We start from the raw sequence: 27,228 nt of genomic DNA, 5'->3' as shown, positions 1-27,228 counted from the left end.
CGAGTGTCGGAATTAGCGGCTTTATCACATAAAAGCCCCTATCTGGTTTTCCATATGGATAGAGCGGAATTGCGGACCCGTCCTCAATTCCTGCCAAACGTGGTTTCATCCTTTCATATGAACTATTGTGGTGCCTGTGGCTACGTGTGACTTGGAGGATCCCGAGTCCCTTAATGTGGTCAGGGCTTTGAAAAATTTACGTGGCCAGATCGGCTACAGTCAGAAAAACAGAAGCACTGTTTGTCATGTATGCAACCAACAAGATTGGTGCCCCTGCTTCAAAGTAGACTATTGCTCGCTGGATCTGTAACACGATTCAGCAGGCGCATTCTATGGCGGGATTGCCGTTACCTAAATCGGTCAAGGCCCATTCCACTAGGAAGGTGGGCTCTTCTTGGGCGGCTGCCAGAGGGGTCTCGGCGCTACAGCTGTGCCGAGCTACTACTTGGTCGGGTTCAAACTCCTTTGCAAAGTTCTATAAGTTTGATACCCTGGCTGAGGAGGACCTCCTGTTTGCTCAATCGGTGCTGCAGAGTCATCCGCACTCTCCCGCCCGTGTGGGAGCTTTGGTATAATCCCCATGGTTTTTACGGAGTCCCCAGCATCCTCTAGGACGTAAGAGAAAATAATATTTTAAACCTACAGGTAAATCTTTTTCTCGTAGTCCGTAGCGGATGCTGGGCGCCCGTCCCAAGTGCGGACTACTTCTGCAAGACTTGTATATAGTTATTGCTTCAATAAGGGTTATGTTATAGTCTCATCGGTCTTGGACTGATGCTATGTTGTTTTCATACTGTTAACTGGATAGTATATCACAAGTTATACAGTGTGATTGGTGTGGCTGGTATGAATCTTGCCCTTGGATTAACAAAAATCCTTTCCTCGTACTGTCCATCTCCTCTGGGCACAGTTTCTCTAACTGAGGTCTGGAGGAGGGGCATAGAGGGAGGAGCCAGTGCACACCCAGATCTAAAGTCTTTCTTAAAGTGCCCATGTCTCCTGCGGAGCCCGTCTATCCCCATGGTCCTTACGGAGTCCCCAGCATCCTCTACGGACTACGAGAAAAAGATTTACCGGTAGGTTTAAAATCTTATTTTCTCTAACGTCCTAGTGGATGCTGGGGACTCCGTAAGGACCATGGGGAATAGACGGGCTCCGCAGGAGACTGGGCACTCTAAGAAAGATTTAGTACTACTGGTGTGCACTGGCTCCTCCCTCTATGCCCCTCCTCCAGACCTCAGTTAGAATCTGTGCCTGGACAGAGCTGGGTGCATTTTAGTGAGCTCTCCTGAGCTTGCTAATAAGAAAGTATTTTAGTTAGGTTTTTTTTTTATTTTCAGAGAGCTTCTGCTGGCAACAGACTCTCTGCTACGTGGGACTGAGGGGAGAGAAGCAAACCTACTAACTGCGGCTAGGTTGCGCTTCTTAGGCTACTGGACACCATTAGCTCCAGAGGGATCGAACACAGGACCTGACCTTGTCGTCTGTTCCCAGAGCCGCGCCGCCGTCCCCCTCGCAGAGCCAGAAGTCAGAAGCCGGCGGGTTAAAGCAAGAAGACGTCAAAATCGGTGGCAGAAGACTCCTGTCTTCATATGAGGTAGCGCACAGCACTGCAGCTGTGCGCCATTGCGCCCACACTAACCCACACACTCCGGTCACTGTAGGGTGCGGGGGGGGGGGGGGGGGGCGGCGGCGCCCTGGGCAGCAATTGATTACCTCCTGGCAAAAAGCAGCATATATACAGTTAGACACTGTTATATGCATGAGCCCCCGCCATTAATTTTACACAAAATCGTGGGAGAAGCCCGCCGCTGAGGGGGCGGGGCCTTCTTCCTCAGCACTCACCAGCGCCATTTTCCTCCACAGCTCTGCTGAGAGGAAGCTCCCCAGGCTCTCCCCTGCAGAAGCACGATAGAGAGGGTGAAAAAGAGAGGGGGGGGGACATAAATTTGGCGTAAAAACAATATTTCTCTGACGTCCTAGTGGATGCTGGGACTCCGTAAGGACCATGGGGAATAGTGGCTCCGCAGGAGACAGGGCACAAGAATAAAAGCTTTAGGATCAGGTGGTGTGCACTGGCTCCTCCCCCTATGACCCTCCTCCAAGCCTCAGTTAGATTTTTGTGCCCGAACGAGAAGGGTGCAGGCTAGGTGGCTCTCCTGAGCTGCTTAGAATAAAAGTGTATTTTAGGTTTTTTATTTTCAGTGAGTCCTGCTGGCAACAGGCTCACTGCATCGTGGGACTAAGGGGAGAAGAAACGGACTCACCTGCGTGCAGAGTGGATTGGGTTTCTTAGGCTACTGGACATTAGCTCCAGAGGGACGATCACAGGTTCAGCCTGGATGGGTCCCGGAGCCGCGCCGCCGGCCCCCTTACAGAGCCATAAGAGCGAAGAGGTCCGGTGAAATCGGCGGCAGAAGACGATCCTGTCTTCAGACTAAGGTAGCGCACAGCACCGCAGCTGTGCGCCATTGCTCTCAGCACACTTCACACTCCGGTCACTGAGGGTGCAGGGCGCTGGGGGGGAGCGCCCTGAGACGCAATATAACAGATAATACCTTAGGTTGGCAAAAGAATACATCACATATAGCTCTTGGGCTATATGGATGTATTTTAACCCCTGCCATTATTACAGAAAAGAGCGGGAGATAAGGACGTCGTGAAGGGGCGGAGCCTATCTCCTCAGCACACAAGCGCCATTTTCCCTCACAGCTCCGCTGGAAGGACGGCTCCCTGACTCTCCCCTGCAGACTTGCTACAGAATCAGGGTAAAAAAGAGAAGGGGGGGCACTATTGGCAGCTAAAAATTATATAAACAGCAGCTATAAGGGAATAACACTTATATAAGGTTATCCCTGTGTGTGTGTGTGTATGTATATATATATATATATATATATATATATATCTATAGCGCTTGGTGTGTGCTGGCAGACTCTCCCTCTGTCTCTCCAAAGGGCTCTTGGGGTCCTGTCCTCTATCAGAGCATTCCCGGTGTGTGTGCTGTGTGTCGGTACGTGTGTGTCGACATGTATGAGGAGGAAAATGATGTGGAGGCGGAGCAATTGCCTGGGTTAGTGATGTCACCCCCTAGGGTGTCGACACCTGACTGGATGATCGTATTTAAAGAATTAAGTGATAATGTCAGCACTTTCACTTTGCAAAAAACGGTTGATGACATGAGACAGCCGGCAAATCAATTAGTGCCTGTCCAGGCGTCTCAGACACAGTCAGGGGCCCTAAACGCCCGTTACCTCAGTGGGTCGACACAGACCCAGACACAGATACTGAGTCTAGTGTCGACGGTGAGGAGACAAACGTAATGTCCAGTAGGGCCACACGTTACATGATCACGGCAATGAAGGAGGCATTGAACATTTCTGACACTACAAGTACCACAAAGAAGGGTATTATGTGGGGTGTGAAAAAACTACCAATAGTTTTCCCTGAGTCAGATGAGTTAAATGAGGTGTGTGATAAAGCGTGGGTTTCCCCCGACAAAAAACTGCTAATTTCTAAAAAATTATTGGCACTATATCCTTTCCTGTCAGAGGTTAGGACGCGTTGGGAAACACCCCCTAGGGTAGATAAGGCGCTCACACGTTTATCTAAACAAGTAGCGTTACCGTCTCCTGATACGGCCACCCTCAAGGAACCAGCAGATAGAAGGCTGGAAAATATTCTTAAAAGTATATACACACATACTGGTGTTATACTGCGACCAGCAATCGCTTCAGCCTGGATGTGCAGTGCTGGAGTCGCCTGGTCGGATTCCCTGACTGAAAATATTGATACCCTGGATAGGGACAATATACTGCTAACTATAGAGCATTTGAAGGATGCATTACTATATATGCGTGATGCACAGAGGGATATCTGCACCCTGGCATCAAGAGTAAGTGCTATGTCCATTTCTGCCAGAAGAGCGTTATGGACGCGACAGTGGTCAGGCGATGCGGATTCCAAACGACATATGGAAGTATTGCCGTATAAAGGGGAGGAATTATTTGGGGCTGGTCTATCGGACCTGGTGGCCACGGCAACGGCTGGAAAATCCACATTTTTACCCCAGGTCACTTCACATCAGCAGAAAAAGACACCGTCTTTTCAAACTCAGTCCTTTCGTTCCCATAAGTACAAGCGAGCTAAAGGCCATTCCTTCCTGCCCCGGGGCAGAGGAAGGGGAAAAAGACTGCACCATGCAGCCGCTTCCCAGGAGCAGAAGCCCTCCCCTGCTTCTGCCAAGTCTTCAGCATGACGCTGGGGCTTTACAAGCAGACTCAGACATGGTGGGGACCCGTCTCAAGAATTTCAACGCGCAGTAGGCTCACTCGCAAGTGGACCCCTGGATTCTACAGGTAGTATCGCAGGGGTACAAACTGGAATTCGAGGCGTTTCCCCCTCGCCGGTTCCTGAAGTCTGCTCTACCAAAGTCTCCCTCCGACAGGGAGGCAGTTTTGGAAGCCATTCACAAGCTGTATTCCCAGCAGGTGATAATCATGGTACCCCTCCTACAACAGGGAAAGGGGTATTATTCCACGCTGTTTGTGGTACCGAAGCCGGACGGCTCGGTGAGACCAATTTTAAATCTGAAATCCTTGAACACTTACATAAAGAGGTTCAAATTCAAGATGGAATCACTCAGAGCGGTGATAGCAAACCTGGAAGAAGGGGACTATATGGTGTCTCTGGACATCAAGGATGCTTATCTCCACGTCCCAATCTACCCGTCTCACCAAGGGTACCTCAGGTTTGTAGTACAAAACTGTCATCAGTTTCAGACGCTGCCGTTTGGGTTGTCCACGGCACCTCGGGTCTTTACCAAGGTAATGGCCGAAATGATGATTCTTCTTCGAAGAAAAGGCATCTTAATTATCCCTTACTTGGACGATCTCCTGATAAGGGCAAGGTCCAGGGAACAGTTAGAAGTCGGAGTAGCACTATCTCAGGTAGTGTTACGTCCGCACGGGTGGATCCTAAATATTCCAAAATCGCAGCTGATTCCTACGACACGTCTACTGTTCCTAGGAATGATTCTGGACACAGTCCAGAAAAAGGTGTTTCTCCCGGAGGAGAAGGCCAGGGAGTTATCCGAGCTAGTCAGGAACCTCCTAAAACTAGGCCAGGTGTCAGTGCATCAGTGCACGAGGGTCCTGGGAAAAATGGTGGCTTCTTACGAAGCGATTCCATTCGGAAGATTCCATGCAAGAACTTTTCAGTGGGATCTGCTGGACAAATGGTCCGGATCGCATCTTCAGATGCATCAGCGGATAACCCTGTCGCCAAGGACAAGGGTGTCTCTTCTGTGGTGGCTGCAGAGTGCTCATCTACTAGAAGGCCGCAGATTTGGCATTCCGGATTGGATCCTGGTGACCACGGATGCAAGCCTGAGAGGCTGGGGAGCAGTCACACAGGGAAGAAATTTCCAGGGCTTGTGGTCAAGCATGGAAGCATCTCTTCATATAAACATTCTGGAACTAAGGGCCATTTACAATGCCCTAAGTCAAGCGAAACCCCTGCTTCAGGGTCAGGCGGTATTGATCCAATCGGACAACATCACGTCAGTCGCCCACGTAAACAGACAGGGCGGCACAAGAAGCAGGAGGGCAATGGCAGAAGCTGCAAGGATTCTTCGCTGGGCGGAAAATCATGTGATAGCACTGTCAGCAGTGTTCATTCCGGGAGTGGACAACTGGGAAGCAGTCTTCCTCAGCAGACACGACCTCCACCCGGGAGAGTGGGGACTTCACCCAGAAGTCTTCCACCTGATAGTAAACCGTTGGGAAGAACCAAAGGTGGACATGATGGCGTCCCGTCTAAACAAAAAACTAGACAGATATTGCGCCAGGTCAAGGGACCCTCAGGCAATAGCGGTGGACGCCCTGGTAACGCCGTGGGTGTACCAGTCAGTGTATGTGTTCCCTCCTCTGCCTCTCATACCAAAGGTACTGAGAATCATAAGAAGGAGAGGAGTAAGAACTATACTCGTGGCTCCGGATTGGCCAAGAAGGACTTGGTACCCGGAACTTCAAGAGATGCTCACGGACGAACCGTGGCCTCTACCTCTGAGAAAGGACCTGCTCCAGCAGGAGCCTTGTCTGTTCCAAGACTTACCGCGACTGCGTTTGACGGCATGGCGGTTGAACGCCGGATCCTGAGGGAAAAAGGCATTCCAGATGAAGTCATCCCTACCCTGGTCAAGGCCAGGAAGGACGTAACCGCAAAACATTATCACCGCATTTGGCGAAAATATGTTGCGTGGTGTGAGGCCAAGAAGGCCCCTACAGAGGAATTTCAACTGGGTCGTTTCCTCCATTTCCTGCAAACAGGACTATCTATGGGCCTAAAATTAGGGTCCATTAAGGTTCAAATTTCGGCCCTGTCGATTTTCTTCCAGAAAGAACTGGCTTCAATGCCTGAAGTTCAGACATTTGTAAAAGGGGTACTGCATATACAGCCTCCTTTTGTGCCTCCAGTGGCACCTTGGGATCTCAATGTTGTGTTGAGTTTTCTAAAGTCACATTGGTTTGAACCACTCACCACTGTGGACTTCAAATATCTCACATGGAAGGTGACGATGCTGTTAGCCCTGGCTTCAGCCAGGCGTGTGTCAGAATTGGCGGCTTTATCATATAAAAGTCCTTACTTAATTTTTCATTCTGACAGGGCAGAATTGAGGACTCGTCCTCAATTTCTACCTAAGGTGGTTTCTGCATTTCACATGAACCAACCTATTGTGGTACCTGCGGCTACTAGGGACTTGGAGGACTCCAAGTTGCTTGACGTTGTTAGGGCCCTGAAAATATGTTTCCAGGACGGCTGGAGTCAGAAAATCTGACTCGCTGTTTATCCTGTATGCACCCAACAAGCTGGGTGCTCCTGCTTCTAAGCAGACGATTGCTCGTTGGATTTGTAGTACAATTCAGCTTGCACATTCTGTGGCAGGCCTGCCACAGCGAAAATCGGTAAAAGCCCATTCCACAAGGAAAGTGGGCTCATCTTGGGCGGCTGCCCGAGGGGTCTCGGCTTTACAACTTTGCCGAGCAGCTACTTGGTCAGGGGCAAACACGTTTGCAAAATTCTACAAATTTGATACCCTGGCTGAGGAGGACCTGGAGTTCTCTCATTCGGTGCTGCAGAGTCATCCGCACTCTCCCACCCGTTTGGGAGCTTTGGTATAATCCCCATGGTCCTTACGGAGTCCCAGCATCCACTAGGACGTCGGAGAAAATAAGATTTTACTTACCGATAATTCTATTTCTCGTAGTCCGTAGTGGATGCTGGGCGCCCATCCCAAGTGCGGATTGTCTGCAATACTTGTATATAGTTATTGTTACAAAAATTCGGGTTATTATTGTTGTGAGCCATCTTTTCAGAGGCTCCTTTTCGTTTTATCACACTGTTAACTGGGTTCAGATCACAAGTTGTACGGTGTGATTGGTGTGGCTGGTATGAGTCTTACCCGGGATTCAATATCATTCCTTATTATGTACGCTCGTCCGGGCACAGTATCCTAACTGAGGCTTGGAGGAGGGTCATAGGGGGAGGAGCCAGTGCACACCACCTGATCCTAAAGCTTTTATTCTTGTGCCCTGTCTCCTGCGGAGCCGCTATTCCCCATGGTCCTTACAGAGTCCCAGCATCCACTACGGACTACGAGAAATAGATTTATCGGTAAGTAAAATCTTATTATACAGCAGCTACTGGGTTAACACTAAGTTACTGTGTGATTCCTGGGTCATATAGCGCTGGGGTGTGTGCTGGCATACTCTCTCTCTTTCTCTCCAAAGGGCCTTGTGGGGGAACTGTCTTCAAATAGAGCATCCCCTGTGTGTGTGGTGTGTCGGTACGTGTGTGTCGACATGTCTGAGGTAAAAGCCTCCCCTAAGGAGGAGATAGAGCAAATATGTGTGTGAGGGTGTCTCCGTCGACAACGCCGACACCTGTTTGGATATGTGTAAGTGCTGAGGTGAATTTATTGCACAAAAGATTAGAGAACAGACAGGAAATCTACCCATGTCTGTCCCTATGTCACAGAGACCTTCAGAGTCTCACAATGCTCACTATCCAAAATAATAAACACTGATATCGACACTGAGTTTGACTCCAGTGTCGACTACGATAATGCAAAGTTACAGCCAAAATGGCTGAAAGGTATTCAATATATGATTATTGTAATAAAAGATGATTTGCATATCACTGATGACTCATTTGTCCCTGACACAAGGGTACACATGTTAAGGGGAAGAAAGCTGAGGTAAATTTCCCTCCTCTCATGAGGAAAAAGAGCGGGAATCTCCAGACAAGAGACTGCAGCTTCCCACAAAAAATTCGCAGGCAGTATCCTTTCCCCACTAGGGCCAGGATGTGATGGAAATCTTCCCCTAGGGTGTCACGTTTGCACAGAAGGTAGCATTAGCTATTCTCAGGGATCCTGCAGATAGCGTGCACATTCTAGTACACGACTCAGACCGGCGATTGTGTCGGCATGGGTTTATAGCGCTGTGGCAGCGTGGACAGGTACCTTATCAGCAGAGATTGAGACCCTAGTATGCATATAGACATGTATATATGTGTGTATATATATATATATATATATATATATATATATATATATATATATATAGTAAAGATGCTGTCTTAAGAGAGATTATATATATATATATATATATATAATATAATATAATATAATATAATAAATATATACACATATGCCCAAAGAGACATGAGTATACTGGGTCCTAGAGTCAAAGCTATGTCGATTTCTGCTTGACGTGTCCTGTAGAATGTGCAATGGACAGATGATGCCGTCTTAAGAGTCATATGGAAGGCTGAGGATTGTGTGGAGAAGAGTTCTCGGACCTGGTCTCCACAGCTATAGCTGGTAATTCTGATATTTTGCCTTATATTCCTGCACAGCCTAGGAAAGCACATTATCAAATGCAGCCTTTCGAATAAAGAAACAAAGTCCGAGGTGCGTCCTTTCTTGCCAGAGGCGGGGGCAGAGGAAAGAAGCTGCACAACACAGCTAGTTCCCAGGAACATAAGTCCTCCCCGGCCTCTACAAAGATCCACCGCATGTCGCTGGGGCTCCACAGGCGGAGCTAGGCCCGGTGGGGGCACGCCTTAGTAAGTTCAGCCACAAGTGGGTTCACTCCCTGTTAGATCCCTGGGCAATAGATATTGTGTCTCAGGGATGCAAGCTGGACTTTGAGAAGATGCCCCCTCACCGACGGCCCTGCCGGCTTCCCCCCACGAGAGGGAAACAGTGTTAACTGCAATTCACAAATTGTATCTTCAACAGGTGGTGGTCAAGGTTCCCCTCCTTCAACAAGGAGGGGGTTATTATTCGACCATGTTGTAGTCCCGAAACCAGACGGTTCGGTCGGACCCATATTTAATTTAAAATCCCTGAACATATACCTGAAAAGGTTCAAGTTCAAGATGGAATCGATAAGAGCAGTTATTGCAAGCCTGAAAGGGGGAGATTTTATGGTGACTCGGGACATAAAGGATGCATACCTTCATGTCCCCATTTATCCACCTCATCAGGCGTACCTCAGAATTGCGGTACGGGATTGTCATTACCAATTTCAGACGTTGCCGTTTGGTCTCTCCACGGCCTTGAGAATATTCACCAAGGTAATGGCGGAAATGATGGTGCTCCTGCGGAAGCAAGGTGTCATTATTATCACGTACTTGGACGATCTCATCATAAAAGCGAGATCAAGAGAGCAGTTGCTGAACAGCGTATCACTTTCTCTGGAAGTGTAACAGCAACACGGCTGGATTCTATATATTCCAAAGTCGCAGTTGGTTCTTACAGCTCCTCTGCCTCTCCTAGGCATGATCCTAGACACAGACCAGAAAATGGTTTATCTCCCGATAGAGAGAGCTCAGGAGCTCGTGACACTGGTCAGTAATCTATTAAAACCAAAACAGGTGTCAGTGCTTTACTGCACTCTGGTCCTGGGAAGGAGGGTGGCATCATACGAGGCCATTCTCTTCGGCAGGTTCCATACGAGGACCTTCCAATGGGACTTACTGGACAAGTGGTCCGGATCACATCTTCAGATGCATCGGTTAATCACCCTATCCCCCAGAGCCAGGGTGTCTCTCCTGTGGTGGCTGCAGAGTGCTCACCTTCTCGAAGGTCGCAGATTCTGCATTCAGGACTGGGTCCTGGTGACCACGGATGCAAGCCTCCGAGGGTGGGGGGCAGTCACACAGGGAAGAAATTTCCAAGGGCTGTGGTCAAGGCAGGAAACTTGCCTTCACATCAATATCCTGGAACTAAGGGCCATATACAACGCCCTAAGTCAAGCGGAGACCCTGCTTCGCGACCAACCGGTTCTGATTCAGTCAGACAATATCACCGCAGTGGCTCATGTAAACCGCCTAGGCGGCACAAGGAGCAGGGTGGCGATGGTAGAAGCCACCAGAATTCTTCGCTGGGCAGAGAATCACGTAAGCGCACTGTCAGCAGTGTTCATTCCGGGAGTGGACAACTGGGAAGCAGACTTCCTCAGCAGGCACGACCTCCACCCGGGAGAGTGGGGACTTCATCAAGAAGTCTTCGCGCAGCTTGTAGGTCGGTGGGAACTGCCACAGGTGGACATGATGGCATCCCGCCTCAACAAAAAGCTACAGAGGTATTGCGCCAGGTCAAGAGACTCTCAGGCGATAGCTGTAGACGCACTGGTGACACCGTGGATTTTCCAGTCGGTTTATGTGTTTCCTCCTTTTCCTCTCTTACCCAAGGTGCTGAGAATCATAAGGAAAAGAGGAGTGAGAACAATACTCATTGTTCCGGATTGGCCAAGAAGGACTTGGTATCCAGAGCTGCAAGAAATGCTCACAGAGGACCCATGGCCTCTGCCTCTAGGGCAGGATCTGTTGCAGCAGGGACCTTGTATGTTCCAAGACTTACAGCAGCTACGTTTGACGGCATGGCGGTTGGACGCCGGATCCTAGTAGAAAAGAGGGATTCCGGATGAGGTTATTCCTACGCTGATAAGGGCTAGGAAGGACGTGACTGCTAAACATTATCACCGAATACAGCAAAAATATGTTGCTGGGTGTGAGGCCAGGAATGCCTCTACAGAGGATGTCCAGCTGGGCCGTTTCCTTCACTTCTTACAGTCAGGAGTGACTTTGGGCCTAGAATTGGGGTCCATTAAGGTCCAGATTTCGGCCCGATCCAATTTCTTCATACAAAAACTAGCTTCTCTACCTGAAGTTCAGACGTTTGTAAAGGGAGTGCTGCATATTCAGCCCCTTTTTTGTGCCACCAGTGGCACCTTGGGATCTTAACGTGGTGTTGAGTTTCCTGAAATCTCACTGGTTTGAGCCGCTTAAGACCGTGGAGTTAAAATATCTCACGTGGAAAGTGGTCAAAAATTGGCGGCTTTGTCATGTAAAAGCCCCTATCTGGTTTTCCATATGGACAGGGCAGAATTACGGACTCGTCCGCAATTTCTGCCAAAGGTGGTGTCATCTTTTCATGTGAACCAACCTATTGTGGTGCCTGCGGCTACTCGTGACTTGGAGGATTCCAAGTTACTAGATGTAGTCAGGGCTTTGAAGATTTATGTAGCCAGATCAGCTGGAGTCAGGAAACCTGACTCGCTGTTTATCCTGTATGCATCCAACAAGCTGGGTGCTCCTGCTTCAAAGCAAACTATTGCTCGCTGGATCTGTAACACGATTCAGCAGGCTCATTCTGCGGCTGGCTTGCCGCCTCCAAAATCAGTAAAAGCCCATTCCACAAGGAAGGTGGGCTTTTCTTGGGCGGCTGCCCGAGGGGTCTCGGCATTACAACTTTGCCGAGCAGCTACTTGGTCGGGTTCAAACACTTTTGCAAAGTTCTACAAGTTTGATACACTGGCTGAGGAGGACCTTGTGTTTGCTCATTCGGTGCTGCAGAGTCATCCGCACTCTCCCGCCCGTTTGGGAGCTTTGGTATAATCCCCATGGTCCTTACGGAGTCCCCAGCATCCACTAGGACGTTAGAGAAAATAAGATTTTACTCACCGGTAAATCTATTTCTCGTAGTCCGTAGTGGATGCTGGGCGCCCGTTCCAAGTGCGGACTTCTTTTGCAATACTTGTATATAGTTATTGCTTACATAAGGGTTATGTTATGGTTGCATCAGGTTTGTCTGATGCTCTGTTGTTGTTCATACTGTTGACTGGGTATGTATCACAAGTTATACGGTGTGATTGGTGTGACTGGTATGAGTCTCACCCTGGATTCCAAAATCCTTTCCTTGTAATGTCAGCTCTTCCGGGCACAGTTTCCTTAACTGAGGTCTGGAGGAGGGGCATAGACGGAGGAGCCAGTGCACACCAGTAGTACTAAATCTTTCTTAGAGTGCCCAGTCTCCCGCGGAGCCCGTCTATTCCCCATGGTCCTTACGGAGTCCCCAGCATCCACTACGGACTACGAGAAATAGATTTACCGGTGAGTAAAATCTTATTACATTGTTGTATATTTCATAGATAATTATCATCCTTAACCTTTTTTTCCTTGTAACACCCTGCTAGTTGTCTTTCATAAATGTCATCCCCTCATTAAAAAAATAATTCTGATGTTTCTTTCAAAGTTCCCTACAGTAGTCCTCTCCTAAAGCATTTATTGGGGCGTTGTTTTTTTCTATTTCTTTTTTTATTCTTTAAACTATAATATGAGTAATGCTTTCAGGGTGTATTATATGGTGTCCAGTAAATAAATGGATCTGACACCTGCTGGATGACCTCTGTTTCTGTCCCCTTATACTTACTCCCCCATTACTGTCCTTCTTGTGTTCTGTTGCTGTGGCGCACGTTTTTGTATCACATGTAATGTAAACAGCGCAAGTCCAAGCTCCCACTGCACACGTTAAGTGTTATTAGGTGATCACGCAAATGGAGCACCAGGCTCCAATTTTATAATACTAAATTCAGTTTTACACACCACCTCCCCTTGTAGCTAAATTGGATGAGTGATGAAGACACACAGAGCCCCATTTAATAATAGGACTTATTACCTGCGGCGTATTTTGTTTAATATTGCAGTGATCCTAACGAATATGCCTTAGGTATTTAATGTTATTTACCTCTCCAGCGACGTTCCCTTCCCCAGCTGCTTTCTCCGTTCTGTCTGCCAGAGACGGGCTGCTGTGGCATGTGCGATGGCCAAGCTGTGAATGGTATTTATCACCCAGCAGTGTCCGGAAGGCTTCACGGTGTCCCCATTGCTGGCAATAAGAACCACATCACTCTCGCTATCTATAGATGGTGTAAGTGGTACAGTGACAAGCAGCAGGGAGCAAAACTTACCGCTGTTTGTTAAATACTCAAAGGAGGACATAACCTCTATACCACTGGCTAAAGGGGTAATGCCTCATTGTTAAATGGGGTCCTTAAAGTGTATAGTGTACTTGTAATACTAGAATCAGTTTAGTTATTATTCTACTTTATTTATATGGCGCCCCAAGGGATCTGCAGCGCCTGATTAGAGTACATAAATAAATAAGCAAAACAGGAAAACAGTGACTTAAGGTGGGTACACACTGGCCCATATATCGTCCGTTCTCTTGAACGGCCAATATATCGTGGGTCCGTCGACCAGTGTGTACGGGCGATATGTCTGTGAACTCCGTTGTTCACAGACATATCGCGTCGGCCCCGCAGCACAGCCGACGGCCAATATATCTACTGATATATTGGCGCGTCACTGTGTGTGTGCACGCATGCTGCGGCAGCCGGCGGTGATTGACAGCTGAACACGCCCGCCCAGTTCATGACGTCAGTCCCCGACGGATCGGGCAGTGTGTATGCACTGCACACTGCCCGATCCGTCCATAGATATATCTGCCGATGAATTGATAGGCCGATATATCTTATCAGTGTGTACCCACCTTTACAGTTGAAGACAATATAGGACAAGTACAGGTTACATAAACATAGCTACAATCGCAAACAACACTTAAATAAGTATCAGGGTGGTGGAAAACCACGGAATCTGGTGCTGTCGAAGATGGTTTAAGTAAGAGAAGGAAAAGTACATGAGGGAAGAGGGCCCTGCTCGTGAGAGCTTACATTCTAATGGGAGGTATGAGACACTGTGGTAGGTTTGGTAAACAGCGCTGCAATTAACATAATGGTTCTAGAAATGTGTTATGCGTTTTCTTAATTTGAACTGTGAACTGGTGACATAACTAAATCCAAGTTTGCTGTAACTAAGTTTCTTTTAATAGGATAGTTTATTTACTCCGCTTAAGTCAGTAACTTTATGGAGGGTGGAATTTCTCAGAAATATGCCGCATCCAATGATTTCCGTAGTAACCGTCTCTACTGACAACCAAAGAAGGCGTTGTGATTAATTTACTGCTACATCAATCTTCTGCTTCAGCTTTCTCAGCAAGGGTTTATGCGTATTGTAGCGTTCGTGTCTTAATGTTATAGGGTCCTCAAAATATGCTCCTCAAGGAACTAGTTTTGTTGTTGTGCAGATTACAACACAAACCCATATAAATAAATTATACTGTATATAACTCATCTGAAAGCGATATTTGCTCCTATATCATAGTCAAATGTGTCCTTAATAAATGAGGTCATCATAATGAGGTTTCTTGGGAAACATTGTTAAGGCTGTTTCTGGATATTCATCGTTATATCTCCCTTCCTTCTCCTCTCTTGATCTTTCATTGCCTCAGATGCTTACAGCTAGTTAATTTCTACTGTTGCGGCTATTGACAGATTTAATAGGCTTACCATACTATTCCTTTAAACTGGGACACTTATGATATACACAGGTTCTCTAGCTGATTGAGACCAGGTGAAATGCAGGCTTGAAGTCAGCCAGCCACATAGTCTGTGTAATTCATGGGTGTCTCTGTTTAAAGGGATATTATGGCAAGCATAGATTTAGTGAGCTTGTACAATTAGAGTTGTAATTCAGTGAAAGATCCTGATTTAGGATTCACAACAATGCAGCACATGTGAAGTGTGGCTGGTCCTCCTATATTGGGTAATGACTATTTGAAGCCTTGGACTTTCATTCATAAAGGTCATCTGTGAGACATAGGGGGGTATTCAATAAGAGTCGGATCCATTCCGACATGCATTTGTCAGAATGCATCCGACAACCCCTAGTCAAAGAGTTGGATTTGGCCGGTGTCTGGGCGGCTGTCAGCAGCTACCTGTGTGTGAGAACACAGGGAGCTGCTGGAGCCACACAACACGCCCAGTGCTGCGCTGCAGGGAGAGAGGTACCTTTCATCCCTGCTCCCCATAGCCGTTGCCACAATGATCACCATAGGCCGCCGCTCCGCTCACCTCAATCCGACTTTTTTAAGTCGGCTTGAGGTTGTCTGAAACTGGGCCAAATCCTGTCGGATTTGGCCTTGTTTCCGACAAAAGCATGTGGATCCGCGCCTATTCTGCCAATCCACGTGTTTTCTGACAAGTCGGGAATTACTTACTTGTCGGAAAAAAACTGCCTGTAATGAATAGGTCAGAACTCCTTCTGACGTATTTCTGTCGGAAATTGCTATCTTTTCGACAAGACGGCAGCTTCCGATACTTATTGAATACCCCCCATACTGGAGTAGAACAGGTTGCGGAGGTTGGAAGTGACAATGATTTGCATGCGAATTAGGCACTGTAGCATGTTATATGTCTATTATTATTGTTATTATAATTTATATGGCACCACAAGGGATCTGCAGCGCCCAATTACAGAGTGCATAAACAAAATAATCAAAACAGTGACTTAAGGTGTATACACACGGTGCGATTTTCCTTGCGATATGGACTATATAGACCATATCGCAGGAAAATTTAGTGCATATCGCACCGTGGGGCTAATTCAGACCTTATCATGCACAGGCGTTTTTTGGCAGCGCAGGGGGAGGGGGTAGTTGATGTGCAGGGGTGCGAAAGCTTGTGCAGCGAGCTGCACAAACAAAAGTTTGTTCAGTCTCTTCACAGCTCAGAACTTACTCAGCCGCTGTGATGATCCGGCCTGGAGTTGACGTCAGGAATCCTCCCTCCAAACGGCTGGGTACGCCTGCGTTTTTCCGGACACTCCCTAGAAACGGTCACTTGACACCCACAAACGGCCTCTTCCTGTCAATCTTCTTGCGATCGCCGGTGCGATCGCTTTTTTCATAAAATCCGTCTTTGTCCGGCGATCCCCCATCGTCGGCGGCCGACACGCCTTCGCTTTGCGGAGCATGCGCAGTTGAGACCCGATCACACCACTGCAAAAATAACTAGCGTGTGATCGGGTCTGAATGACATCCCCCTCCCCCCAGTGTGTATACAGCTTGCGATACCGAAATGCGGTCCCGCTGGATCGGCATCGCAAGAAAAAATAGACTCTGCAGGCAGCCCAACATTGACTATATCGGTGGTGCCGGGCTCTGGCCACGTTGCATAGTCGTGTTGGGCGTTTCCTGCGTCGCACCGTGTGTATGCACGTTCACAGTTGAAGACAATATAGGACGGGTTGGGGATGGAATCGGTATACCGACAACTGGATCCCGTCCGTTACAATGCTGGCAGCAGGGTGAGCGCTAGAAAGCCCCTTGTGGGCTCGGTGCCTTGCTGCGCTTGTCTAAGGTTCTATTCCCACTCTATAGGTGTCGTGGACACCCACGAGTGGGGATAGCCCTGGTGCAGCTGTCAGCATTCTCGGCGGTCGGGATCCCGGTGTCGGTATTCTGACCACCAGGATATTATCTACATCCCTTTAGGACAAGTACAGGGTAAATAAACATAGCTACAGCAGCAGCCGACACTGACATAAGTATCCGGGTGGCAGACTGTTTAAGTAAGTGAAGGATAAGCACATGAGAGTTGAGGACCCTGCTCGTGAGAGCCTACATTCTTAAGGGACTTGGTTTGGGAGGGATATGGGTAGAAGTATTTGGTGTGTTTGTGGTGGTGGGGGGGGGGGGGGCTGGATTTGTGTTAGCCTTTGTACTGTATGGTCCTGACCACGAAGGCCGTCATCTGTCAGTATGAACTTTCAGTTCCTGGTTTTCCATCCATCAAAAGCATTCCATATATTTTTATAGCTGCTGTCTGAGAAAACAGCAGGAGGTTCTGGTTTATTCTCTTGCCCATTTCCAGTCTCTATGGAAACGGATCTCCTTCTTTTTTCCCCTGTTGTCTATTTGGGAAGCATAAAACATTCCTGGTTATGAAATGACAGAACACGGTAAAAGTCCCTGTGCTAGCACAACAGTCTGTATTTTAAGCTTTGCATTATCAGTTGAGAGTTGACTAATTCACCACCTCCTTTGTACACACGCCAGCCCTGGGCATTGAGCCAATGCTCTCTAATTAAAGGTACCTTGGCTCTCCTGATGCGTGTGCCTGTCATGCTTGGATGGATGGAAGGATAAAGGTCTGGATTATGTCTGTTGCTATTACAGAGACTGAGGCTGCAAATGATCAGTATATTTTTTGTCTGATGACATGGCAGAGTGAAGCGTTGCTCTAACTTGCAGCAAACCCCCCCCCTCAACCAATAAGGGTTTAGCGGCTACTGGTGCAAATTATTTTTCCATCCTCCATTAGGATCACCTCTGCGGATGCAGTATTATGTTACCGGTTCTAGTGATCTTATGACTGTTAGACATGGAAACGTCTTGGCGGGCGTCCTACCTCCAGCTATTTCTGGCAGACTTGTTATGGCAGACGGTAGTTATTACAACTGTTTTTGATTTAAAAAAAAAAAAAAAAAAAAAAATTCTCCCATCTCTCTGAGATACCGCATTACCGATAAAGAATTCTTGAATTTCCCGCTGCTTGAGATCTTACATCTCGGCTTGTTTCCCCGTTAAGCAACATTACATCTCCTTTGGCCTTTTGTTATTTTTGCACTGAATGTATGCAATTCCGTATCTGAGGCACAGCAAGGGTATGCAGTTGTAATGTCTGCATTTACTAGGTTGGCTCCAGAATGTCAAAATGGTTAAAATAGCAACAGCTGGAAAATGTCAACGCTGGTGTTAGCCATTGCTGAGAACTGGATTGTTGATATTTCATCAGTGTCAACAAGTTCTGTTGACCTACTATACTGAACCCACTGCAAGTGGCTACAAACAGAAATCTGAACATCGCCTGTCTTCTTACGCTGCTAATGGAACATGTGAACAAGGAACCATCCCCCCCCCCTTACAGTGATTCTTTCTCCCTGCTACCCCACATACACTTATGCTTTTTTTACAGGACGTGAGGGGAGGACTATTCCCATCCCGGAGTACCCTTTCTTGTACAACAAGACTTATCGGAGGCTGACAAACCTACAAGCATTCCCTGAAAACGCGCGTTTTAGATAAACCTCAAATTCCCAAACTACACTCTTACCCATTAGCGCCTGGATTTTATACCGGTAACCATCCCTGTACACCGTTACTGTAAAACTTAAATGCATACTTGCCTACCTGACCCTCTCCATGAGGGAGAAAATGCTCTGTTCCTGGACTTTCCTGGTAATGTATGATTGCCATCACCTGTGGTGAAACACCTTTCTTATCAATTAACTAGCTCACCACAGGTGGTGGCAATCATACATTTCCAGGAAAGTCCAGGAACAGAGCATTTTCTCCCTCATGGAGAGGGTCAGGTAGGCAAGTATGCTTAAATGTACAGTCTTTCTACACTTCAACAACCTAATGACCCCCGAATCATTGCTGTGTGCCTGGATCACTTGGCCCCTCTAAGCACGTTTTCCCGCTGCAGTCTGGATGATGACTATTCTGTCTGTGGTATTTTATGTATCAAGCACTTATTTTCCTATGGATTGCAGGCTTTCGAGCAGGGCCCTCTTACCTCCTATCATGTCTATAAATACTCTGTTTATTTTATTATTGTGTGTGCTACTAATACCTCTTTTCCACTGAAGTCTCAGGTCCTACCCGAGATTTGGAAAAATGTTCCAAACCAGGTCAGATCCAAAACATACCGTATTCCACCGCATCTCCGATCGAGGTTATTCCCAGATCGGTGCTGTTCACACTGTACACAGGAGATGATGTCATCTCCTTGTGCCAGGAGATCGGCTCTCCCCATCCTGTAAACGGGTCTCAGGTCGGATGACCGGGACTACTCGTTGACCTTCCCAGGTGAAATCCTCCTAAGTATCCGGGAAGGATTTCCGGAATGACCTAAATCCTGGGTTGCTGCGCAATATATCGGGATTGTCATGTCGGTGGAAAACTGGTATAATTTGAAAGTGCTGTAGAGTATGCTGCTCCTATATAGAAAATGTTTGTGTTTTTGTGGCACAATGTGATATTCTCGGTTAAAAAAAAATATTTGGGAGAGAGGCTTTGGTCCTGCTCATCTTGCTGAGGTCTTATCAAAATCTGATCACCAAAGTTTTAGAGGAAGGACATCTAAAGCCTACGGTCATAATTTTGCTAGAATAACCAATCAGGTGGCTTAACAATTGCTTGATAGTCTAGCGGTTGGGTTTTTATACCAGTAGAATTGCAAAGTATTTTTTGAGGGATTTGATCCAATTATTGGACCATCCTAGAAGATGATCCTCCTTAAGAAAAAAAACAAATTGAGTCCAGCCCAATGTTTTCGGAAGGCACAAATATTATATTATATAGCTCAAAGTTTGTCTGGATCCCAAGATTATATTACCCATTGCTATGTTATTTTCCTTTCAAAATAAGTTATATTTATACCCTTTTTCCTCTAGCTAAATTTTCCCTGTGTTTTTGCTCGGGGGCGCGCATCAACACGGGTTTTTAGTAAGTGGAAATGGCCCAACACGGGTTAAGTGACCCTGGAACCCTACCCGGGTAGCTACCTGGGTTGAACACGGTTATGACCCGGGTAATTGTGCAGTGGAAACGGTCATTACTCTGTTTCAGAACAGAGTAACGAGTGACATCAATAACTTTTACAGAGCTTACCCGGGTTAAGTGGAAACAGATCTGACCCGGGAATAACCCGTGTCTAAGTGCAGTGGAAACGGCGGGGCTGACACGGGTTGTAGCTGGGTTAAACATCCCGGATCGGACCCTGTACTCGGGTGGAAAAGGGGTATTATTATTTTTCTAACGTCCTAGTGTATGCTGGGGACTCCGTAAGGACCATGGGGAATAGACGAGCTCCGCAGGAGACTGGGCACTCTTAGAAAGATTTAGTACTACTGGTGTGCACTGGCTCCTCCCTCTATGCCCCTCCTCCAGACCTCAGTTAGAATCTGTGCCCGGACAGAGCTGGGTGCATTTTAGTGAGCTCTCCTGAGCTTGCTAATAAGAAATTATTTTAGTTAGGTTTTTTATTTTCAGAGAGCTTCTGCTGGCAACAGACTCTCTGCTACGTGGGACTGAGGGGAGAGAAGCAAACCTACTAACTGCGGCTAGGTTGCGCTTCTTAGGCTACTGGACACCATTAGCTCCAGAGGGATCGAACACAGGACCTGACCTTGTCGTCCGGAGCCGCGCCGCCGTCCCCCTCGCAGAGCCAGAAGACAGAAGCTGGCGGGTTGAAGCAAGAAGACGTCAAAATCGGCGGCAGAAGACTCCTGTCCTCATATGAGGTAGCGCACAGCACTGCAGCTGTGCGCCATTGTGCCCACACTAACCCACACACTCCGGTCACTGTAGGGGGGGGCGCCCTGGGCAGCAATTAAGTACCTCCTGGCAGAAGCAGCATATATACAGTTGGACACTGTTATATGCATGAGCCCCAGCCATTATTTTTACACAAAATCGTGGGACAGAAGCCCGCCGCTGAGGGGGCGGGGCCTTCTTCCTCAGCACTCACCAGTGCCATTTTCTCTCCACAGCTCTGCTGAGAGGAAGCTCCCCAGGCTCTCCCCTGCAGACTCACGGTAGAAAGGGTAAAAAGAGAGGGGGGGCACATAAATTTAGCGCATTAATTATATATACAGCAGCTACTGGGTAAACACTAAGTTACTGTGTGATTCCTGGGTCATATAGTGCTGGGGTGTGTGCTGGCATACTCTCTCTCTGTCTCTCCAAAAGGCCTTGTGGGGGTCCTGTCCTCATATAGAGCATCCCCTGTGTGTGTGGTGTGTCGGTACGCGTGTGTCGACATGTTTGACGAAGAGGGCTATGTGGAGGCAGAGCAAGTGCAGATGAATGACGTGTCTCCGCCGACGGCGCCGACACCTGATTGGATGGATATGTGGAAGGTGTTAAATGATAATGTAAACTCCTTACATAAAAGGTTGGATAAAGCTGATGCCTTGGGACAGTCGGGGTCTCAGCCCATGCCTGATCCTATAGCGCAGAGGCCGTCAGGGTCTCAGAAGCGCCCACTATCCAAAATTGTTGACACAGATATCGACACGGATTCTGACTCCAGTGTCGATGACGATGATGCAAAATTGCAGCCTAAAATGGCTAAAGCCATCCGCTACATGATTATAGCAATGAAGGAGGTATTGCACATATCAGAGGTAAACCCTGTCCCTGACAAGAGGGTTTATATGTATGGGGAGAAAAAGCAAGAGGTGACTTTTCCCCCTTCACATGAGTTAAATGAATTATGTGAAAAAGCGTGGGATTCCCCCGATAAGAAAGTGCTGATTTCCAAAAGGTTACTTATGACGTACCCTTTCCCGCCAACGGACAGGATGCGCTGGGAATCCTCCCCTAGGGTAGATAAAGCTCTGACACGCTTATCTAAGTAGGTGGCCCTGCCGTCACAGGATACGGCCGCCCTAAAGGATCCTGCAGATAGGAAGCAGGAAAGTATCCTGAAGTCTGTTTATACACATTCAGGTACTCTACTGAGGCCGGCAATTGCGTCGGCCTGGATGTGTAGTGCTGTAGCAGCATGGACAGATAATCTGTCTGAGGAAATGGATACCTTAGACAAGGATACCATTTTACTGACCCTGGGGCATATAAAAGACGCTGTCCTATATATGAGGGATGCCCAGAGGGACATTTGCCTACTGGGCTCTAGAATAAATGCAATGTCAATTTCTGCCAGAAGGGTCCTGTGGACTCTGCAATGGACAGGTGATGCCGACTCCAAAAAGCACATAAGGTGTTAGCTTACAAGGGTGAGGAATTGTTTGGGGACGGTCTCTCGGACCTGGTTTCCACAGCTACGGCTGGGAAGTCAAACTTTTTGCCATATATTCCCTCACAGCCTAAGAAAGCACCGTATTACCAAATGCAGTCCTTTCGATCACAAAGAAGCAAGAAGGTCAGAGGTGTTTCCTTTCTTGCCAGAGGCAGGAGTAGAGGAAAGAAGCTGCACCATACAGCTAGCTCCCAGGAACAGAAGTCCTCCCCGGCTTCCACTAAATCCACCGCATGATGCTGGGGCTCCACAGGAGCGGTGGGGGCGCGTCTCCGAAATTTCAGCCACCAGTGGGTTCGCTCACAGGTGGATCCCCTGGGCTATACAGATTGTGTCTCAGGGATACAAGCTGGAATTCGAAGTGATGCCCCCTCACCGTTACCTCCAATCGGCCCTGCCAGCTTCCCCCATGGAACGGGAAGTAGTGTTAGTGGCAATTCACAAGTTATATCTTCAGCAGGTGGTGGTAATGGTTCCCCTCCTTCAACAAGAAAGAGGATACTATTCCACAATGTTTGTGGTTCTGAAACCGGACGGTTCGGTCAGACCCATATTGAATTTAAAGTCCCTGAACATTTATCTGAAAAGATTCAAGTTCAAAATGGAATCGCTCAGAGCGGTCATTGCAAGCCTGGAAGAGGGGGATTTTATGGTGTCTCTGGACATCAAGGATGCTTACTTGCATGTCCCCATTTATCCACCTCATCAGGAGTACCTCAGATTTGTGGTACAGGACTGTCATTACCAATTCCAGACGTTGCCGTTTGGACTCTCCACGGCACCGAGAATATTTACCAAGGTAATGGCAGAAATGATGGTGCTCCTTCGAAAGCAAGGAGTCACAATTATCCCATACTTGGACGATCTCCTCATAAAGGCGAGGTCCAGAGAGCAGTTGCTAATCAGCGTAGCACACTCTCAGGAAGTGTTGCAACAGCACGGCTGGATTCTGAATATCCCAAAGTCGCAGCTGATTCCTACAATGCGTCTGCCCTTTCTGGGCATGATTCTGGACACGGACCAGAAGAAGGTGTTTCTCTCGGCGGAGAAGGCTCAAGAGCTCGTGACTCTAGTCAGAGACCTCTTAAGACTGAAACAGGTGTCGGTGCATCGCTGCACACGAGTCCTGGAAAAGATGGTGGCATCATACAAAGCCATTCCCTTCGGCAGGTTCCATGCGAGGATCTTTCAATGGGATCTGTTGGACAAGTGGTCCGGATCGCATCTTCAGATGCATCGGCTGATCACCCTGTCCCCCAGGGCCAGGGTGTCTCTTCTGTGGTGGCTGCAGAGTGCTCACCTTCTCGATGGCCGCAGGTTCGGCATACAGGACTGGGTCCTGGTGACCACGGATGCGAGCCTCCGAGGGTGGGGGGCAGTCACTCAGGGAAGAAACTTCCAAGGGTTGTGGTCAAGTCAGGAGGCTTGTCTGCACATAAATATCCTGGAACTAAGGGCCATATAAAACGCCCTGAGTCAAGCGGAGCCTCTGCTTCGCAACCAACCGGTGCTGATTCAGTCAGACAACATCACCGCAGTGGCTCATGTAAACCGCCAGGGCGGCACAAGAAGCAGAGTGGCGATGGCGGAAGCCACCAGGATTCTTAGTTGGGCGGAGAATCACGTGCAAGCACTGTCAGCGGTGTTCATTCCGGGAGTGGACAACTGGGAAGCAGACTTCCTCAGCAGGCACGACCTCCACCCGGGAGAGTGGGGACTTCATCACGAAGTCTTCACTCAGATTACAAATCAATGGGAACTGCCACAGGTAGACATGATGGCGTCCCGTCTCAACAAAAGGCTACAAAGGTATTGCGCCAGGTCAAGAGACCCTCAGGCGATAGCTGTGGACGCACTGGTAACACCGTGGATGTTCCAGTCGGTCTATGTGTTTCCTCCTCTTCCTCTCATACCCAAGGTGCTGAGAATTGTTAGAAGAAGAGGAGTGAGAACAATACTCATTGTTCCGGATTGGCCAAGAAGGACTTGGTACCCGGAACTGCAAGAAATGCTCACAGAGGACCCGTGGCCTCTGCCTCTCAGACAGGACCTGTTGCAACAGGGGCACTGTCTGTTCCAAGACTTACCGCGGCTGCGTTTGACGGCAGGGCGGTTGAACGCAGGATCCTAGCGGAAAAAGGCATTCCAGAGGAAGTTATTCCTACGCTGATAAAGGCTAGGAAGGACGTCACAGCAAGACACTATCGCCGTATATGGCGAAAATATGTTGCCTGGTGTGAGGCCAGGAAGGCCCCTACAGAGGAATTCCAGCTGGGTCGGTTCCTGCACTTCCTACAGTCTGGAGTGATTATGGGTCTGAAGTTGGGGTCCATAAAGGTCCAGATTTCGTCCCTATCCATTTTCTTTCAAAAGGAACTGGCTTCTCTTCCTGAAGTTCAGACGTTTGTTAAGGGAGTGCTGCACATTCAGCCCCCTTTTGTGCCACCAGTGGCACCTTGGGATCTCAACGTGGTGTTGGGTTTCCTGAAATCCCACTGGTTTGAGCCACTTAAGACCGTGGAGCTAAAGTATCTCACGTGGAAGGTGGTCATGCTATTGGCCTTAGCTTCAGCTAGGCGTGTGTCAGAATTGGCGGCTTTGTCGTGCAAAAGCCCCTATCTGGTTTTCCATATGGACAGGGCAGAATTACGGACTCGTCCGCAATTTCTGCCGAAGGTGGTGTCATCTTTTCATTTGAACCAACCTATTGTGGTGCCTGCGGCTACTCGTGACTTGGAGGATTCCAAGTTGCTTGATGTAGTCAGGGCTTTGAAGATCTATGTAGTCAGGACGGCTGGAGTCAGGAAGACTGACTCGCTGTTTATCCTGTATGCATCCAACAAGCTGGGTGCTCCTGCTTCAAAGCAAACCATTGCTCGCTGGATCTGTAGCACGATTCAGCAGGCTCATTCTGCGGCTGGTTTGCCGCATCCAAAATCAGTGAAAGCCCATTCCACTAGGAAGGTGGGTTCTTCTTGGGCGGCTGCCCGAGGGGTCTCGGCATTACAGCTTTGCCGAGCAGCTACTTGGTCGGGTACAAACACATTTGCTAAGTTCTACAAGTTTGATACCCTGGCTGAGGAGGACCTTGTGTTTGCCCATTCGGTGCTGCAGTGTCATCCGCACTCTCCCGCCGGTTTGGGAGCTTTGGTATAATCCCCATGGTCCTTACGGAGTCCCCAGCATCCACTAGGACGTTAAAGAAAATAAGATTTTACTCACCGGTAAATCTATTTCTCGTAGTCCGTAGTGGATGCTGGGCGCCCGTCCCAAGTGCGGATTTTCTGCAATACGTGTACATAGTTATTGCTTAATAAAGGGTTATGTTATGTGGGCATCCTTTGTTGATGCTCTGTTGTTGTTCATACTGTTAACTGGGTAAGTTTATCACAAGTTATACGGTGTGATTGGTGTGGCTGGTATGAGTCTTACCCTGGATTCCAAAATCCTTTCCTTATAATGTCAGCTCTTCCGGGCACAGTTTCCTTAACTGAGGTCTGGAGGAGGGGCATAGAGGGAGGAGCCAGTGCACACCAGTAGTACTAAATCTTTCTTAGAGTGCCCAGTCTCCTGCGGAGCCCGTCTATTTCCCATGGTCCTTACGGAGTCCCCAGCATCCCCTACGGACTACGAGAAATAGATTTACCGGTGAGTAAAACCTTATTTTACATTTCCATGTGTGTGTGTGTGTGTGTGTGTGTGTATGTGCGTGAATAACTTTGTTTCTTTTTGTTGTAATTCATGTATATATGTATGTATGTGTGTGTATATGTGTGTGTATATATGTATATATATATATATATATATATATATATATATATATATTAAAATCGGTATGTGTGTGTGTGTGTGTATATATATATATATATATATATATATATATGTATATGTGTGTGTGTGTGTGTGTATATATATATATATATATATATATATATATATATATATATATATATATATATATATATATATATATAATAAAAATGTTTAATGTCATTCTTTATTTTCAGTATTACAGCAACAGTGCATGACAATTGCAATAACCAATACAGTGTCCTGGGTAATACATTCTACAGCCATCTTAACTGACTGGAAATGTTTAATTGTCAAGTTAATATTTGTTCAGTCTTATTAATAAGTGTAAATTTAACAAAAGCAAAATGTTACATTTATATTGTGGGTAAACGGTGACTGAGGGACACAAAGGATGACTGGGGGAGGGACGGGAAAGAGCCTGCCATTGGGGCTAGGATGGTGCCGCCACAGGAGAATAGACTGTATGAGAATACCTGGAACCACTCCATGTGTTTGGTGTTAAAAACAAAAGTTTTGAAAGTTCTTGTGTTTCAGAATTCTGGTTATTAAACTATTAAGTCTCTTCTTGCAGAACCTCACATTCTGTTTGCAAGAGGTTGTATAAATTGAGACTGGTTTTTAGGTTGTGTTTTTATCAAAACCCCTTTGTGTTTTTATGAGCCATGGCAAACAACATCAAGACAAGAAAAAGGAATAAACTTTTGTACATGGCATATTCCCTTTTATAAGTAAATGTGCAATAAAATTGATCACCACCAAGTCCTGAACTGGTCATACCCTCAGATTTTTCAGACGTTCCCATAAACAATATGACAGTCTGAGCAGTTTAGACCGTCTAGATGTGACTCCATACATTGAGAAATTTATTATTATGGTTTCAACAATTTTACAGTACGAGCGATCTGTAGTGAGACCTTATCTCCCTACATTGAGGGAAATGTGACGTTTTATCATTTGAGATCGGGAGAATCTTCCCCAGACATCAGTAATAACCATACGCTGATAGGAGTTAAAGAAGTTGATCGTCTGTTAATGTGTTTGATCGTTTGTCAATTATTGTTTATGCAAGTGTACTGAGCAACTGTAAAATGACTGCATTATGGGGGTCATTCCGAGTTGTTCGCTAGTGAAAAATGTTCACAGCGCAGCGATTAAGTGAAAAGAGGCACTTCTGCGCATGCGGCGCAGTGCGCACGCGCAACTTACTTTCACAACGGCCGATGTATTTTTACACAAGGTCTAGCGATGCTTTTCAGTCGCACTGCTGGCCTCAGAGTGATTGACAGGAAGTGGGCGTTTCTGGGTGTCAACTGACCGTTTTCAGGGAGTGTTTGAAAAAACA

The 27,228-nt window shown here is 47.4% G+C and overlaps 1 protein-coding gene across 2 annotated transcripts in view; it reads left to right on the top strand.

The window, feature by feature from the left end:
* Positions 1 to 27,228, top strand: part of ARHGAP1 (Rho GTPase activating protein 1) — a 96,122-nt gene that overhangs the window by 8,473 nt on the left and 60,421 nt on the right. The window lies entirely within an intron of this gene.

The sequence above is a fragment of the Pseudophryne corroboree genome, chromosome 11, assembly GCF_028390025.1.
Source record: "Pseudophryne corroboree isolate aPseCor3 chromosome 11, aPseCor3.hap2, whole genome shotgun sequence".
Classification (NCBI taxonomy): Eukaryota; Metazoa; Chordata; class Amphibia; order Anura; family Myobatrachidae; genus Pseudophryne; species Pseudophryne corroboree.
The sequence above is the reverse complement of the archived record's forward strand: the minus strand, read 5'-3'. Positions and strand labels throughout refer to the sequence as shown.